Consider the following 16,567-nt stretch of genomic DNA (forward strand, 5'->3'; position numbering starts at 1 on the left):
CCACACAACTTTTTCTGAGCAAAAATCGATGGGCTCTGATATTTCATGTTTTGAATTACATGGAAGCAGAGCTGCCCTTGCCTTTCATAAGAGTTCACACCACTTCTTATGATTCCAGGGCAGTGGCTGGTGTTTGGAGGTGGGGCCTACATACTCAGGAGTGTGGCCTATATACTCAGGGGTGGGACTATATACTCAGGGTGTGGCCTATATACTCAGGGGTGGGACTAAGCGCTACAGCTAAAATCTTTTCTCTCTTCATTTCCTTTGCTGCTAAAGGGGTATTCTGGAGAAAAAGAATGTGTTCTGGTGTCTGAAAGTTATACAGATTTGTAAATTACTTTTATTCATAAAACTCAAATCTTCCAGTACTTATCAGCTGCTATATGTCCTGTAATGCTATAACTATTTTTTTCCCTACAGAGTACGCCTTTAAATTAATTTTTTTGTTATGTTCTGTTATATCCTAACCAAAATTTGTTGGTGGATAATTGGAGTATTGGTGCTTTTGTTACTCCCACTGTGTGCACCCCTGTAGTAACACACAACTACATGACAAGGTTCTATCTATCCGTGACTAATACATGTAGCAGAGCTGACAGTCTATGAAGTTCAATGAGCAGGAAACGTGTAACATTTCTCATGTTCTCAGTTGTCTTTGTTTTCCGTGCCTATTGACCTTGGCAGATGTTAGTAAACCTTCCATCAATACAATCTCCATTGAGCTGTCGTTCCAGGAATGATCTCAGTACCCGTTCCTTAGAAGGTCTCCTCCAGAACAGAAAGGTTTCCTGAAAGCGAATGTACCATCAGTTACATTGCTTTTTTTTTTTACATTAGCCAATTGGCGCTGGCAAATAGATAAGAGAGTGTCCTGTATTTAACAATTCATGGTCTGTCTCCAGGGTAGGATGTCAGTGTGATCAGCCGCATCCTCTTAGTCTTTTTCCAGGCACAGCACCATACTTGTCCTAGTGGCTGTGCCTGGTATTGCAGATTTGGGACAGCTTAGTCCTATGCAAGTGAATGAGTCTTAAGTGCAGTACCAGACACAGACACCAGTAAAAGGATGGAGCTGTGTCTAGCAGGCTATAAGAGAAACAGATCGCTGATCTCAGGGAGACCAGACAAACGATAACACTGCCGGATGCTAGTGAAATCGCTCAATGCAGTGAAATCCTAGGTGCATTGCCTCCTGGGAAACAGTAGTATGCAAAAGGAGAGCTCGTGGAGCCTCATTGGAAAGTCTTAAAACACAGGACTAGCCAGATATCCCTCTGGGAAGGACCCAGCCAAGGGGTGGCTCCTGTAGGGAAACCACCAAAACCACAATATGAAGTGGCTCTATTAGTCAATGTAATGACAAGGGAAAAACCAAGGCCAGGTAACCATCCACATACAGCTGTTTCGGGGTGTTGCCCCTCATCAGTGTGGAGCAGGATTCTGGCTAGGTGGGAGCAATGCCTAGTAGAGCCATAAGAGAAATGGATCGCTGATCTCAGGAAGACCAGCCAAACGATAACACTGCCGGCTGCTAGTGAAAGCGCTCAATGCAGTGAAGTCCTAGGTGCATTGCCCCCTGGGAAACATGAATATGCTAAAGAAGAGCCCGTGGAGCCTCATCAAAGAGTGTTGAAACACAGGACTAGCCAGATATTCCAGTGAATGCAGTGAAATCCTAGGTGCAGGGATCTTCTTTTGCATATTCATGTTTCCCAGGGGGCAATGCATCTAGGATTTCACTGCATTGAGTGCTTTAACTAGAAGACGGCAGTGTTATCGTTTGGCTGGTCTCCCTGAGAAAAGCGATCTGTTTCTCTTATGGCTCTACTAGGCTTTGCTCCCACCTAGCCAGAATCCTGCTCCACACTGATGAGGGGCAACACCCCGAAACAGCTGTCTGTGGATGGTTACCTGGCTTGTATTTTCCCTTGTCATTAAATTGACTTATAGGGCCATTTAATATGGTGGTTTTGGTGGTTTCCCTACAGGAGCCACTCCTTGGCTGGGTCCTTCCCAGAGGGATATCTGGCTAGTCCTGTGTTTCGAGACTTTAATCCGGCTCTTCTTTTGCATAGCAGGCTATAAAAGGGAAGCAGTGCTGCTACTTCAGTCGGTGATCTGTGGGGGTGTCTGTATTACACTATTTTGATTATTATAAAAGGATAGTTCTGTTGTATCCTGGAACATCCCTATTAATCTAGAATATTCTTGCTATACCTATAAATCACACCACTTAAACCACTATTGTATGTATGAATGTGCAGTCGTCTTGCTGTATCCAGAATACAGAGAGGATGATTTTTAATTTAAACATGTCCCATACAGGATGATCCTAGCAAATCCAGAACATATATACTAATTATGAACTGTTAGTATGAATCTAAAGAGGTGCTGCTGAATCCCAAATGTTTCTGTGGAATATCAGATAGTCTTGGTTAATCCAGAAATGTTCCAATCACTCCAGAATGATTGTGATCTTCCCAGGAATGTCACCATGAATCTAGAATGGTCATACTTTTTCCAGGAATTACACTGTGAATATACAAAGGGCAGTAATGTCAGCGTGAATCTAGAATTGTTCTGCTATATCCAGGTATGCCACTGTGAATCTAGAATGGTCATGTTATATCCAGAACTGCTGCTATCAATCTACAGTGGTCATGTTGTATCCAGAACTGCCACCACAAATCTAGAATTTGTCATGCTTCATCAAGAAATGTTACTTTTAATCTAGAATGGTCTGGCTGTTTTCAGAAATTCTGACACAAATCTAGAATGCCCATGCTGTATCTAAGCATGGTGAATCTAGCATAATTGTGGTGTATCTGTAAGTGTCATGTATCTAGACTGGTTATGCTGTACCAGGAATGTCACAATCAATGTAGAATGGTCTGGCTGTATCCAGAAAAGTCACCATGAATCTAGAATGGGCATGTGTCAGTATGAAACTAGAATGGATTTGGTATGTCCAGAAATTTTTTTTCTGCATCTAGAATGTGTTGAATCTAAGAAGGTCTGACTATATACCTGGAACTCTTTCTAAATCTAGAATGGTCCCACCAGTATGTAATAAAATATAGGCATGATTCCGCAACGTTCAACTTGTATCCAGAAACATAGTTATGACTCTCACTTCTAAATTTGGAGAATACAGTATGGTCTCAATGAATGTTCCTATGCATCTAGAAAGGTCCTGCTAACTGTTCCCTCTAGGCTATATGCATCTGATAATGAAAGAGTTAAAAGTCCCACACCCTGCAGTCAGGAAGATCTCTTACATGGTGCTACCGCTTGTGGCTTCTGCATGTGCTGGTAGCTGCTGGACTCCCCGTATTTAGCATTGACCAGTCCAGGTGCTGACCCCTAATGGCCACCAAGACTCACAACTTACTGCATATATTAGATGCAACCTGGACTTGTCACCACAAATGCACATAGCAGCCATGGACAATACCTCTCATTGACATAATTAAAATGAATGTTTTAACTCTTTGCTTTCCAGAGGGAACACTGGTCCCATTGTATCCTTGCAGTGGCATAGCTACCATAGAGGCAGGGTAGGCAGTTGCTATGGGGCCCGTGCAGGAAGGGGGTCTGGGGGAGAAGGTAAGAACGTGTGTCCTTCTGCTTAACCCCTTATGTACTTCAGTGTGTAAGTGACCCGATGTTTACTTACATGCTGCAACACAAAAAAGGGTTAACAAGCAGAAGACAAAGAGATCTCTGCTTCACTGCACTGGTAATCAATCAAGTAGGAAAGGAAAATGTGCTCCGTGCAGATGTCAGGAGTTATCAGTGCACCAGCAGTAAAGTATATATATATATACATGCGCAGTGCTTTGTGCTGTCCTTAGGGGAAGGGTGCCCCTTACTAATTTTTGCTATGTGAATCCTTTCTAATCCTGGAAAATCCCTTTAAACTGATCCTGCTACGTTCAGGAATGATTCTGTTAAAATACATGTCTCTGTGATTCCCGAATGGGCATCCTTAATCTGAATCCAGAATACTTGAGTGGTCTATAACACTTTGTATTCAGGAATTAATGTAATGGGGTCCCTTGTCCCCTGCCCCCCACCATCCACCAGAGTAAACATAGAGACTCTGTATGGATGTTGCCCTGATTGGCTTTGATGCCGTGACCTCCGACGCTACAAGGCAGCTCCTAATAGTAGATGGCTGTGTAACAGTCAGGGATTATTCACGCCTACCTACTCCGCAGCACGCGTGGTGCCCACGTCTGTTCTCTCGCTGTGTTATTCTATATACTGAGACGTATTTGTTGAGGAGACCATTATAAGCCTGTTGCTTCCTATCGGTTTCAGCCCACTGTATAATTCTACACGGACAGCAGACACATTTAGCTCAGGTCGTTCTTCCTCCCCTATTCATCCATGTACATCAATATGTACGCCCACATACGCCACATGTAACCTGCCGGCTGGATTGTCACGGTTGCTATTGGTTACCAACCTTGTCGTACTGTGAGACATTGAATGAGAACCAAGTTATCTAATATTCTGGAGATACTTTCAACATGCCTGGATTTTTATTTATTTTTTTATCTTCCGGTATTCCTTTTATAGCATTATATGAGATTTCTTGTTTCCATGGCAACATGTAAAATTGTGAATGATCAGAGGAAATTGGTCCTTCCGGCTGGAGCGTTTGTGCTAATGAATGAATTGTACTATAGGGAACTTTTTTACTTTCTTTGTCAAACTTTTCCTATTAGCCCATAGATACGTGTGTGGGAGTAGCTCTTATGTCCAAGAAGGCCATCAAATTTTTATTATGTTGTGTTCTGAGGATGCACGCTGATGCTCCATTTACTTAGGACATTTCAAGGTCCATTCGCATAGGTGACATCTTAAGGTCCATTCACATAGGAAACATCTCAAGGTCCATTCACATAGGGGACATCTCAAGGTCCATTCACATAGGGGACATCTCAAGGTCCATTCGCATAGGGGACATCTCAAGGTCCATTCACATAGGGGACATCTCAAGGTCCATTCACATAGGGCAGTGATAGGCAACCTTTTCAGCTTGGTGTGTCAAAAGTTGGCAAAAAAAACAAGCATAACTCGGGTGGTGTGTCACTTTGACAAAATCCCTGCCCCCATCCCTTAACCAGCACTCCCCCAGTCCCCCTGCCCCCCCATCCCTTCATCCGGAAACCTCTCCCCCACCCCCGCATACTCACAGACTTGCAGAACAGTCTGGTCCAGTCCGTTCATTAGAAAGGAAAGCTATGCTTGCGTAGGTGCGCAGGAACGTGGTGTCGCTGCGGCAGATGGCTGCGCACACATCCAATCAGCAAAGAGTGCCAGGTGACATGGAGCACGCGTCTGCTGGTACGTGGGGCAAGCCAGGCCAGGGAGCACTGCCAGAGTCTGCAGCTGCTGCCATTGCGGCACCACCGGGGCCGTGCCTGAGTCCTTCTCGGCATGCGGCCACGTGTCAGCGAATATGGCTACACGTGTCCGTGCTGACACGTGTCATAGGCTCTATAGCTATATCCCAGCTGGAAATAACACTGGAAATATGATTGACAAGGAATGTGTTTTCCACAGCTGTTCTCCTTTTACCTGAATATCCCCAATTCATAGATGGAAGAATTCAGATAATAGAAGTATTGGAAGGTATTCCCTGTCCAGGTCCTGGTACTTGAGGAGGCCACGGGCCCTCCTGACATGTAAGAAGATGCCAGCATTATAAATAGGGGTGCCCTGTCCTGCTGGATTTTAAACTGGGGTGCCACTGCGTATACTAATTACATTAAGAACACCAAAGGTGACCTGTCCCTTTAAATGATAACTAAACCCAGTCTCCTCCATCTATGTACAATGACCATCAAGGTCCATACGTAACAAGTGCATCAGGGATTAATGGAAATAGATGTGATACTTTATAAGCTCGGACATTATGGATGAGAACCTGGAGGAATTGGAAAGCCCAGTCCTTCTTACAGAATTGTTTTTCATTGCCATTCGACATCTCTTTCCTCCCGGCAACACATTTTTTATAATAAATTTCTCCCATGTCGCTAATGTAACAGCAAACCTTGATAGGTCTATGAAATATGTTCACCTCCAGGTACAATTAAGGGAGAAGCTGGGTCAGACTGGCTCACCAGGGTACCTGACCGGAGATCCCACCATCTGTCACCATCAGCTCTAGGGTCTTTTACTTATGGGCTGATCACATGTAACCTATTAAAAAAAGAAGACTGTGACATGGATGTGGATGTATTCTGTATAGATGAAGTGTGGGCTATCAAAATCTTCTCTGATGGGTCCAAGCCCAAGCCTGTAAAATGCTGAGTGTTGGACTTGGGATGGTCTGTGCTAGAGCCATTTTGGGGCTTGGCTTAAGGGGTTGCTGGTGAAAAAACAAGGCTCCTAATAAGAGATGAGGGCAACTTGAGCATGCTATGGCTGTATCCATGTTTTCCAAGGCTCCTTCGGCTGCATCCAACTTCTCCAGCCACTGGTAATCACATGCTGACGATCAGACTTAAGCATGCTCAAGTTACGCTCATCTTTACGCTGAATGGGTCTGCCTTTTGTACATTAGATGTACTTCCCAACATTGCCAAGAGCGGAGTTTCCAATGTCCTGTACGTTTATTTAAGTACTGAAACATAATTTGTTGTGTAACCTGTTATGGGTTTTGACACCGATATTTTATAGTATGGAGCCTGGAGCTTCTACAACTGCTATATCAGATTTATCTTTACACCAGAGAATAGAACAGATCACAGAGCACTTTACCATGATCCGTGTGAAATTAACACTATAGAATTCAGCCTGAAGGGGTTTGGACACTGTATATATCGGTATATTGTGTAAGCTACTGAAAAAACGCAACCTGATCTCATTACTACTTGGTGCAGAGTTCTGCAAGAACAGTCATGAAGTTACATTAAAAGCGACTTGCTTGTACTGTTGGATAGCTGCTTTTAATCCAAGATCTGTCCTGGGCTCCATTTGGCAGGTGATGCCGTTATTGTCCTAAAAAACAACTTTTAAACTTGCAGGCCTGTGTCAAATTGGTGTGGCCTAGAGTACCTGTGCCCTAGGCCTGCACCGCCACTCCATCCCTCCTCCCTGCCCTATTCATCATTAGGATTTCCCCCTAATCATCAATTGTCGGAACACTGTACATGTCCTGGATCATTAAGACACATGTGTGGTGTTCAGATAAGAGGTGATTAGGAGAAATCCTGTCGTGGGCGTTCCTAATGATGAAGAGGGCGGGGACAATAACTGCATCCCCTGCCGAACTGACCCCAGGACAGATCTTGGATTAAAGGGGTTGTTCAGTGTGGGGGCACTTTTTTGGGGGGACCAGGGAGGAGGTGGCTGGAATAAAAGACGTTCACTCACCTCCCCGGTTCCAGCGGCGGCTCACTCATCACGGCGCTCCGGTCCCCGGTTTCCGGCCGCTTCCGGGTGTCTGACGCTGCCCGAGACGCTACGTCTCAGGTCCGCTCAGCCACTCAGTGAAGGAGGCGGGATCCGAGCGGACTTCACACGGATTCCGCCTCCTTCACTGAGTGGCTGAGCGGCCCTGAGACGTAGCGTCTCGGGCGGCGTCAGACAACCGGAAGCGTCCCCCCAAAAAAGTGCCCCCACACTGGACAACTCTGGACGGTTCCATTGACATCTTATCGATGCTGCAGGTAAGTTATTGCTAATTACCCTCTTTTAGAGCATCATTATCATATTTCCGTCAATGCTTTAGGAGCTTTACTAATTTTCATTGGATGGGAAGTGACAACCGCTGGGAGCACATTTCTAAGTCACAAAGGGTTGTCACATTTTAAGTCTATTCAGTTGTTGAACTGACTAAATTAGATATAATTAGACCTATTTCCCCAGGAGCATTAACTACTATGATATCGCCCCCCATATAGACAAGAATCTTAGTAGATAGAAAATAGAAACCAAACATAAGCATTTGGTCACTTGTGCCGTTAACTTACATTGTGCTGATAGGAGGACGCTGGTTTTAAGTGTATCTGTACTTTCAAATAAAAAAAACAACTGCATGATTGACCCTTTAGAATGCTGACAAGGTGATGTTACTGCTTATGTTGCTGTTATTGAGCCCTTGAGAGTCCCCTCCATGGAGCACAGCTATTTCTCATTGTCTTCATTTCAGGTCAAGACCAGAGTTGGGCAATTTGCCAGTAGTGCTCACACAAGGACTTCCATTCCCCTACTTCTCTGGCCAGTCAGAGAAGAGCACCTACCTCTGTCTGCTATACCATGACATATAGCTGGGGAAATAGCAAATACCAGTGCCAAAATGATAACTAAGTATTGGTCACTAGTAGAAATTGGCGTACTTACCTAGTGTTTGGGCTCTGGGGGGAATACAATAAAGAAGCTATATTTACCTGTCCCAGTGCCCGTGCACTGTGCGTCTTGCTCCTGGATCCCGCTGACAGCCAACCCGTCTTCCCTTGCTCCTATGTCACGACCCGGCTGAGGGATGCCCCGCTCAGCCAGTCACTGACAGGCTGAGCTGGGTTGTGACGTACCCCACAGCCAGGAGAAAATGTCTTCTTGCGGGTACGGGAGCCTGTCGATGCGGTGCCACGCAGGGACAGTGTCCGGTAAGCTTGTGCGTTATCCCCCCCACACCCCCCCCCGCCCAATATCAATTTTCACCTCCCTTCCGCCGCTGGACTTCTCCTTAAATGTTCTCCTAATGTTTATCATGGGAAAGGTAGAGGGAAGCCTTTCTGCCTCGACTGAATATTCAGCTAGGGCAGCGGACTGAAATCATTGTTTTGGTTGAGGCAAAGTCTGACTATTTCCACCTAATAATGTGACAATTTATTGTAGTAGTCTAGTTTATCGAGTTTGGGTAATTGATGCCATTATCTAAAACAACGGCTCTAATGTTCTATCTGTGTAAAGTAAAATATAATTGTATCGAAAATTTTTCCTCTTACTTATGTTCCTGGAGAGTAGGAATCGGCTGATTGGTATAATTACCATGATTGACTAATGTCAGCGCCTCCATCGCTCAGATCTCTGCGTTCCCTCACTTCTCTCCAATTTTTATTCACACTTTAAAATTAACGCTTTCAAGGTTTCGCAGATGAAGAGACTTGTACTACTTGGTAATTTATTTTTGGCTAAAAGCTCTATCTCTTACAGTTCCTCTACAGACCACACCAGAGCTAGGGGCCCAGCAGTCATCTTCCGATACCGGTTTGTAGGATCAGGAAGTGCTTGTGTTATATATATTACCAGCCCATTCCCTTATAGCTTGAGCCTGGAGATATATGTCGCTGGAATCTATGACATTTTTATTTTCTAGTGGGGACTTTAATCCATCCAGAGGTATTTATGGTATACCCTAAGGATAACTGGTGGTTCCACCTAGGATCCCCCGCTAAAGTTGTCTACTCTCCATTTCTGTCCTCTCCTTCTCTATTTCTCTCTCCCCTCCTCTATCTCCCTACCTCCCTTCATGTTATTCTCTTTATTGTTCCCGGTTCCTTCTTCCATCCTAACTTCCTTCCATTCTCTCCTTCCCTAGCTTCACTGCATTTATTCCTTTCTTATTCTTGCTTTGTTCCTTCTTTCCATTTAACCCTTTCTACCCAGCGTCTCCTCATCCTTTCCTTCCTTTCTTTCTTCTCTTCTCTTTCTTTCTCCCTTTTTGTATTTTATCTTCCTTTCTCTCTTCCTCCCTCTCTGCTTCCCTCTATTAATTGTCTTCATAACTTTCTCCCTCTTTTCCTTCCTCCTTCACTTGCTCCCTCCCTCCTTCCCTTCCTTCCTTTCTCCATTCCTTCCTTCTTACCTTACTTCCTTTCTTCCTCCCGCCCTCCCTCTCTCTCTCTCTTTCTCCCTTCCTTTCTCTTCCTTTCTTCCCTCCCTTCCTTCTTTCCTTTCTCTCTTTCTCTATTCCTTCCTTCCTCCCTTTCTCCCTCCCTTCCTCCCTCCCTCTCTCTCTCTCTCCCCCTCCCTCTCTCTCTCCCTTCCTTTCCTTCTTCCTTCTCTTCCTCTCTTCCATTTTTCCTTCCTCTCTTTCTCCCTTTCTTCTTTCCTCCCTACTTTCCTCTCTTTTTCCCTTCCTTTCTTTCTCATCCTTCCTTCCTTCCTCTCTTCCTTTCTCTCTTTCTCCCTTCCTTCTTACCTCTCTCACCCTTCTTTTCTTCTCTATATTCATCTCCCACCTCTTCCCATCTTCCCTGTCTCTCCATTAAAGGGGTTATCCAGGGCTACAAAAACATGGCCGCTTTTGCCCCACTCTTGTCTACCGGTCAGGGGTGCAATTAAACTCCATTTACTTCAATGGAACTGAGTTTCAAACCCCACCCAAAAGTGGCCAGGTTTTTGTAGCACTGGATAACCCCTTTTATTCCCTCCTTAGTCTTACTCTCCATAGTGTAATCTATGATAATTCTAATCATCATGTCTGATCTCCGTCACTTTCTGGGGGAGCAGAAATTTCCTGCCACGTAACTTTTTCCGTAACTCCCATAGTGCATAGTATAGCGTGGCTCTATCTCTCTCTGGCATTTCCTCCTCTTAGCAACATTACATAGCAGAGTGGTCATCCACCACCATCTTCATCTGTTTCTGGGAAACCACCCAGACGTCTCTAAGTACTGCCTGGCACACATGGCACATACAGATGGGGAGTTCCCCTATAAGTGGCTCTTATGGACATCCTTACACTTGCTTGCATTGTTCTTCAGATTTTTTTTTAGCAATAACCTGTTGAATTTACTGGATATTTCAGTGGACAAAGGTGTCTGTGAGACATTGTAATGAAATTCACTGGGAGTGCTGCACTTATGATAGTGAATGCTATCATTTAAATATAATAAGATAAATAAGACTACAAAATAGAAGGTGGCGGGGCAAAGCGCAAATCATAGCACAATGCCGGCTGTGCTTTTACTGAATTATAGAAGATTGCTGGATTACTTCATTCTGACCTGAAAAAGAAAAATAGAACAAAATGTACCGGCTTCAGTTTGGGAGGCAATAAATTCACACGCCAACATCTCTGTTATATCCGGTAGGGGTAGAAATAATGATGGGATTTCCTGTCTTCCTTCCTTCTCCTTTTCTTCAGTACATCTGTTCTTCCCCCTTGTCTCATCTCTCACTCTCCATTGCTTCTTTTGGCTCTTACCTTCTACCTTTGTTACCTCCTTTTTTTCTTCCTTCCTCGCTTCCTCCACTGCTGATACTCAATACTTCCAAGTGAACCTGTAGTTCTTTATCCATCTCTATGACTCAGTGACCATCGTTACCAGCAGTACAGTATTCAGAGACTTCCTTCTGTCTACCCTGTTCTATTTTTCTTTTCGTTTTTCCTTCCTTGTGCCATTATCTCTATCTTACTACTTTTATTATTTTGTTCCTCTCTTCATTGCTTTATCCCTTTCTTTCTTTTTCTCTTACTCCTTCATACCTCCTATTTTTTCATTTTAATTTTCAGTCTTTCCTTTATTCCCTACTTCCTTCCCACCCTCCCACCCTTCCTCCCTTCCTTCCTTTGCTACCTCTCTCCCTTCTTCCCTTCCTACCTCTCTTCCTCATTCCCTTCCTATCTCTCTCTCTTCCTTCCTTCCGACTCCCCTTCCTTTTTTCCTTCCCTACCTTCCTCCTTCCCTCCCTCCCTCCCTCCCTCCCTCCCACCCTTCCTCCTTTCCTCCCTCCCACCCTTCCTCCTTCCCACCCTTCCTCCTTCCCAGCCTTTCTCCTTCCCTCCCACCCTTCCTCCTTTGTTTCCTTCCTTCCCCCTCTTTTTTTCTTCCTTCCTTCCTCCCTCCCTACCTCCCTCCATTCCGTCCTCATTCCCTTCCTTTTTTCTTCCTCCTTTCCTCCCTTCCTTTTTTTTCTTCCTTCTCTCCAATCTCATCTTTTCCTCTTCATTTATCCCAGAAGATGTTCTACAAACAAATTCTAATCTCACATCACTAAGAGCAGGTTCCATGGACAGCTGGCAATTTCAAGACTTTCTCCAGATCCATAATTCTTCTTCAAGATTAGTGACTATTTAACCATTCTGTGAATTAAGATTCACTTTCTTTATCTATGGATTAAATTGTTTTCTCGTCTTTTGGCGACTCAACAGCTGATGTGAAATCTCTGAACATCTCTCTAGAAGCAATCTGTTACTTTGATTGAATGTCTCACCCCTTTGTCCTCTGCACATTAGCCATTAAGTCACAAATCAGCAATTAGCCTATAATGTGGCGGCTAAGCATGGACGGGCATCAGGGAAATCTAAAAAGCGCATCCAGTCCAACTGAGGTTTTACTATGCAGTAAATTAGATTTATGTGCTCTGTAATGAATATGGTCATACCCATAGAACAGAGCCATATATCCATCATACCCCTGAGTGGCAGCACCATATATCCATTATACACCCGAGTGGCAGCACTATATATCCATTATTCACCCAAGTGGTGGAGCTATATATCCATAATACACCTAGTGGCAGCACCATATATCCATTATACACCCGAATGGCAGCACTATATATCCATAATACACCTAGTGGCAGCACCATATATCCATTATACCCCTGAGTGGAAGCACCATATATCCATTATACCCCTTAGTGGCAGCACCATATATCCATAATACACCAAAGTGGCTGTGAGAGTAGCCATGACCACATGAGATGGTTATGCTCTCGTTCTTGCCTTAAACAGTAATCACTTTCAGGGATCTCATGATACCCTTCCAAGCTGTGATTTTTTTCAGTGATCACTGGTCACCCCCCCCCCTCCCCCAAAATGTATTGCATTTCAGACAAAGTCTTTAAAGGAAATCTGTCACTAGGTTTATTCCAGCTTAAATGAGGGCAGCATAAACTAGTGACCGAAAAGCTGAACAGATCGGTGTATTACCCACATAATTTTGTTCAGCCGTTCTCCTAATATTCAGGAGAATAGGATTCTTGCCACACCCCTCTCCCCGCCCTCCAGGTGCTGATTGACTGCCTTTATACCGCATGGATAGATAAGTGCCAATCAGCAGCTGGTGGGCGTTTCCAGCTTCTCATAAATATCCAGGACTACTGAGCTCATGCATATAATGGAGAGGACTACTTATTGTCCATGTTATTCAGGAGGATATCTCTGAATCTCAGAGTTTCTTTAAAGTGAATCTGTATCATCTATTCATCCATTCCTTAGGTTGAATCAATCAAAAAAACTGCTTTTACAAAAAGGTGGTGTGGTGTTAAAGAGGCTGGGACTAGGGCGTCTGTGCCCTAGGCCTGCAGTGCCTCTCTTTTCTTGCTACCTGCCCATGGGGTGTAGCTGAAAAAGGTGAAAAAAGGTAGCGAGAAGAAAAGAGGCATTGCAGGCCTAGGGCACAGATGCTCTAGGTCCCACCTCTTTGACCCAGCGCTCCAAGAATGAAAGTGTTGGGTTTTGTACCAGAATACTGGCACCAGGAGAGAAGCGAACCCTGGCACCAGGGATGGATTGACTCAACCTAAGGATTGGTACCAGCCATTTGGGGGGAGGGGGTGGTCGGGTTTGGGTAAAGATTCACTTTAAGGTGCCCATACATTTTTAATAAGTGACAGTTATTTCTCCTGTTTTCCCTATATACATTGGGTGGAGGAGGGGTAAGCTGTGGTGCTGGCTTATCCCTCCGAGAACCAAAGGGTTGGATGGTGAAAATCCATAACACCTGACCCTTCATCAACATTGTCTATCAGTAATGAGTCCAGTAGGCCTCCATACACCCCCATACTGTCGGTCAAACCTGCCACCACTAACTTTGTGAAGTGTTTGCACACCTTAAGTAAGGACTATGTCTGAAATATGCAAGCTATCATTACCAAGGTGAACCGCTTTGTTTTCAAGAATGAATTTTGCGTCGTATAGCGTAAAGATGTTTAATTTTTTTATATGTACACACCAGAGTGCCGGAATTTCCCTTGAGAATCCATATTATTCATTCTAAGTGAATTGCTGCTCATTGTCGTTCCTGCACCTGCTGCATTACTTACTACCAGCAAGTGTTGCAGAGGGGGGACTTTTTCTATGCATATAACATGTTAGATATTATTAGTGTCAAGGTATGCTATGTGTTGCATGTCCATCCATGCATAGTCCGTCATTGGCCATCACTTGGTTTGAGCTGTCATCCAGAAGCAGAGCCATGGGGATATCCAAACCCCTTCCACTGCATCCTGTTGTGTGTAGGCAATGACCCGACAACATCACCAGCTCGTGGCACATAGTTTGCTCAGTGGGATAGCACAGCGAACCAATAGGTTATCCTCTGGGCGGAGGCTGAAGAAGTTGGATGCTGCCCTAGGGAGTCCTGGAAAACATGGATGTAGCCTATGGCCATATCCATGTTTTCCAGGACTCCCTAGGGCTGTATCCAACCTCTTCAGCCACCGCCCAGAGGCCTTGCAGAGCTGGGGTCCTGGGTTCAAATCCCAACAAGGGCAACATCAACAAAGAGGGGGAGATTTATCAAACATGGTGTAAAGTGAAACTGGCTCAGTTGCCCCTAGCAACCAATCAGATTCCACCTTTCATTTTCCAAAGAGTCTGTGAGGAATGAAAGGTGGAATCTGATTGGTTGCTAGGGGCAACTGAGCCAGTTTCACTTTACACCATGTTTGATAAATCTCCCCCAGAGTTTGTATGTTCTCTCCAGGTTTTCTCTGGGTACTCCATTTTCCTACCACCCCCAAAACATATACAGTTAGGTCAATCTCGATTGTGAGCCCCAATAGATGCTGCAGAATGAGTACAAATAAAAGTATTATGGCCTCATTCACACGTTCAGTGATTTTTCTGGGCCACAAATGCTATTTCTTCTCTGTGATCCGTGGAAAATCATCCGTAATTGCATCTGTTTCCGTAAAATTTAAATAGTACTAGTTTGCTTAGATTCCTTCAGTGTTTTTTATGGACATCATGTATGTGACATCCGTGACGTCCGTAAAAAATACGGATCCCATAAACTTCCATTGGTAATCCGCACCACAATCACAATCCGCACCAGGACCTGTCCTTTTTTTAACTGAACGGATTATGGATCAAAATGAACACGGACTGTGTGAATAGCCCAATATAAATCAATGTGCTCAAAGTTTAACCGTGATTACTGATCCGCAGTTACGGACAGCTTTATGGGACGTGTGAATAAGGCCTAAGTGCTAATGTTGCCAGACCTTAACAGTTCGCCAAGTCCGCTCACTAGTCCTGACGAAAACAGCACTCACTTACTGTTTTTCTCTGTTATAAGCCATTATCATAGCCGCCTGACCTGTTTAGCTCCAAATTTGGCTAGTAAGTTGTTTGGGAAGGTTTCTGTAAAAGTTCTGAACTCGACATATACAGCACATACTGCCTATTGTTCTCTGTTATCAGCCTATTGTTCTCTTTTTTACAGCAATCACTTGTCACCCCCCTCCCCCAAATGTATTGCATTTCAGACATAGTCCTTAAAGGGAATCTGTCACTAGGTTTATTCCGTCTTAAATGAGGGCAGCATAAACTAGTGACTGAAATGCTGAACAGATCGGTGTATTACTTACATTATTTTGTTCAGCTGTTCTCCTAATATGCAGGAGAATAGGATTCTTGCCACACCCCTCTCCCTGCCCTCCAGCTGCTGATTGACTGCCTCCATACAGCATGGATAGATAACTGCCAATCAGCAGCTGGGGGGTGGAGTTTCCTGCTTCTCATGAATATCCAGGACTACTGAGCTCATGCAGATAATGGAGAGGACTATCTAGATTGACCTCCACTATTTATAGAAAGGTTATCATAAAGGTCCTGACCTTCCTGGATGCATACAACACTAATTCACTGTTGTTCTCTGTTATCAACCATTATGCTATTTAATCCTTTATAGAGACCCAGCACCTATCCATTAGACTCTAAATATGGCACATAGGAACATTAGATGTTTACAAAGGTTTCTCTAATGGTCCTAAAGGGGTTAGGGCAAAAAGGGGGCCTGCGTTGGTCTTTTGGTCACCCTTGGAACAAATCCAATGAACACCCGAACATACAGACCTACACTTCATACCCGGGCAGTGCCAGCTACTTTCTACCTATATCTGCCATGGCAGGGGACTGTAGCACCAGCAGCATTGGAATGCTCTGGGTTATTTTACTGTATAAAGGTTGTTATATGGTTATTATAGTTATATTGACTAATATATTCGGCACTGGAATTGAGGTGATTGTGTTTTATGGGAGTAATGTCTTGTAAGACTTTCAGACATCACACATTCTGCAGGCAATAGACAGACAGGGGAACAAGCTGAATAATTCATGAAAGATAGTGACACCTTTTGAGCATTTGTTTTATTCTTTTGCAGGCAGATTACAGACAGTGCGCTCCTCTGCAGTGTAAAATAGCATCAAAGGGGCTATGTATGAACATGTGCCATGGCCGCTATGCACTCATTGTGCTTAGGTTCACACCCAATTGACAACTAAGTGATGGTGACCACCCCCATGAGTCCTCCTTGACAGTCCTTAAAGGGGTTATCCAGCACTACAATAACATGGCCACTTTCTTCC

The 16,567-nt window shown here is 44.3% G+C and overlaps 1 protein-coding gene across 4 annotated transcripts in view; it reads left to right on the top strand.

Moving 5' to 3' along the window:
- DLG2 (discs large MAGUK scaffold protein 2) overlaps positions 1-16,567 on the top strand; it is an 818,767-nt gene that overhangs the window by 115,806 nt on the left and 686,394 nt on the right. The gene's annotated exons all lie outside the window — the stretch shown is intronic.

The sequence above is a fragment of the Dendropsophus ebraccatus genome, chromosome 5 (genome assembly GCF_027789765.1).
Source record: "Dendropsophus ebraccatus isolate aDenEbr1 chromosome 5, aDenEbr1.pat, whole genome shotgun sequence".
In the NCBI taxonomy this organism is placed as follows: domain Eukaryota; kingdom Metazoa; phylum Chordata; class Amphibia; order Anura; family Hylidae; genus Dendropsophus; species Dendropsophus ebraccatus.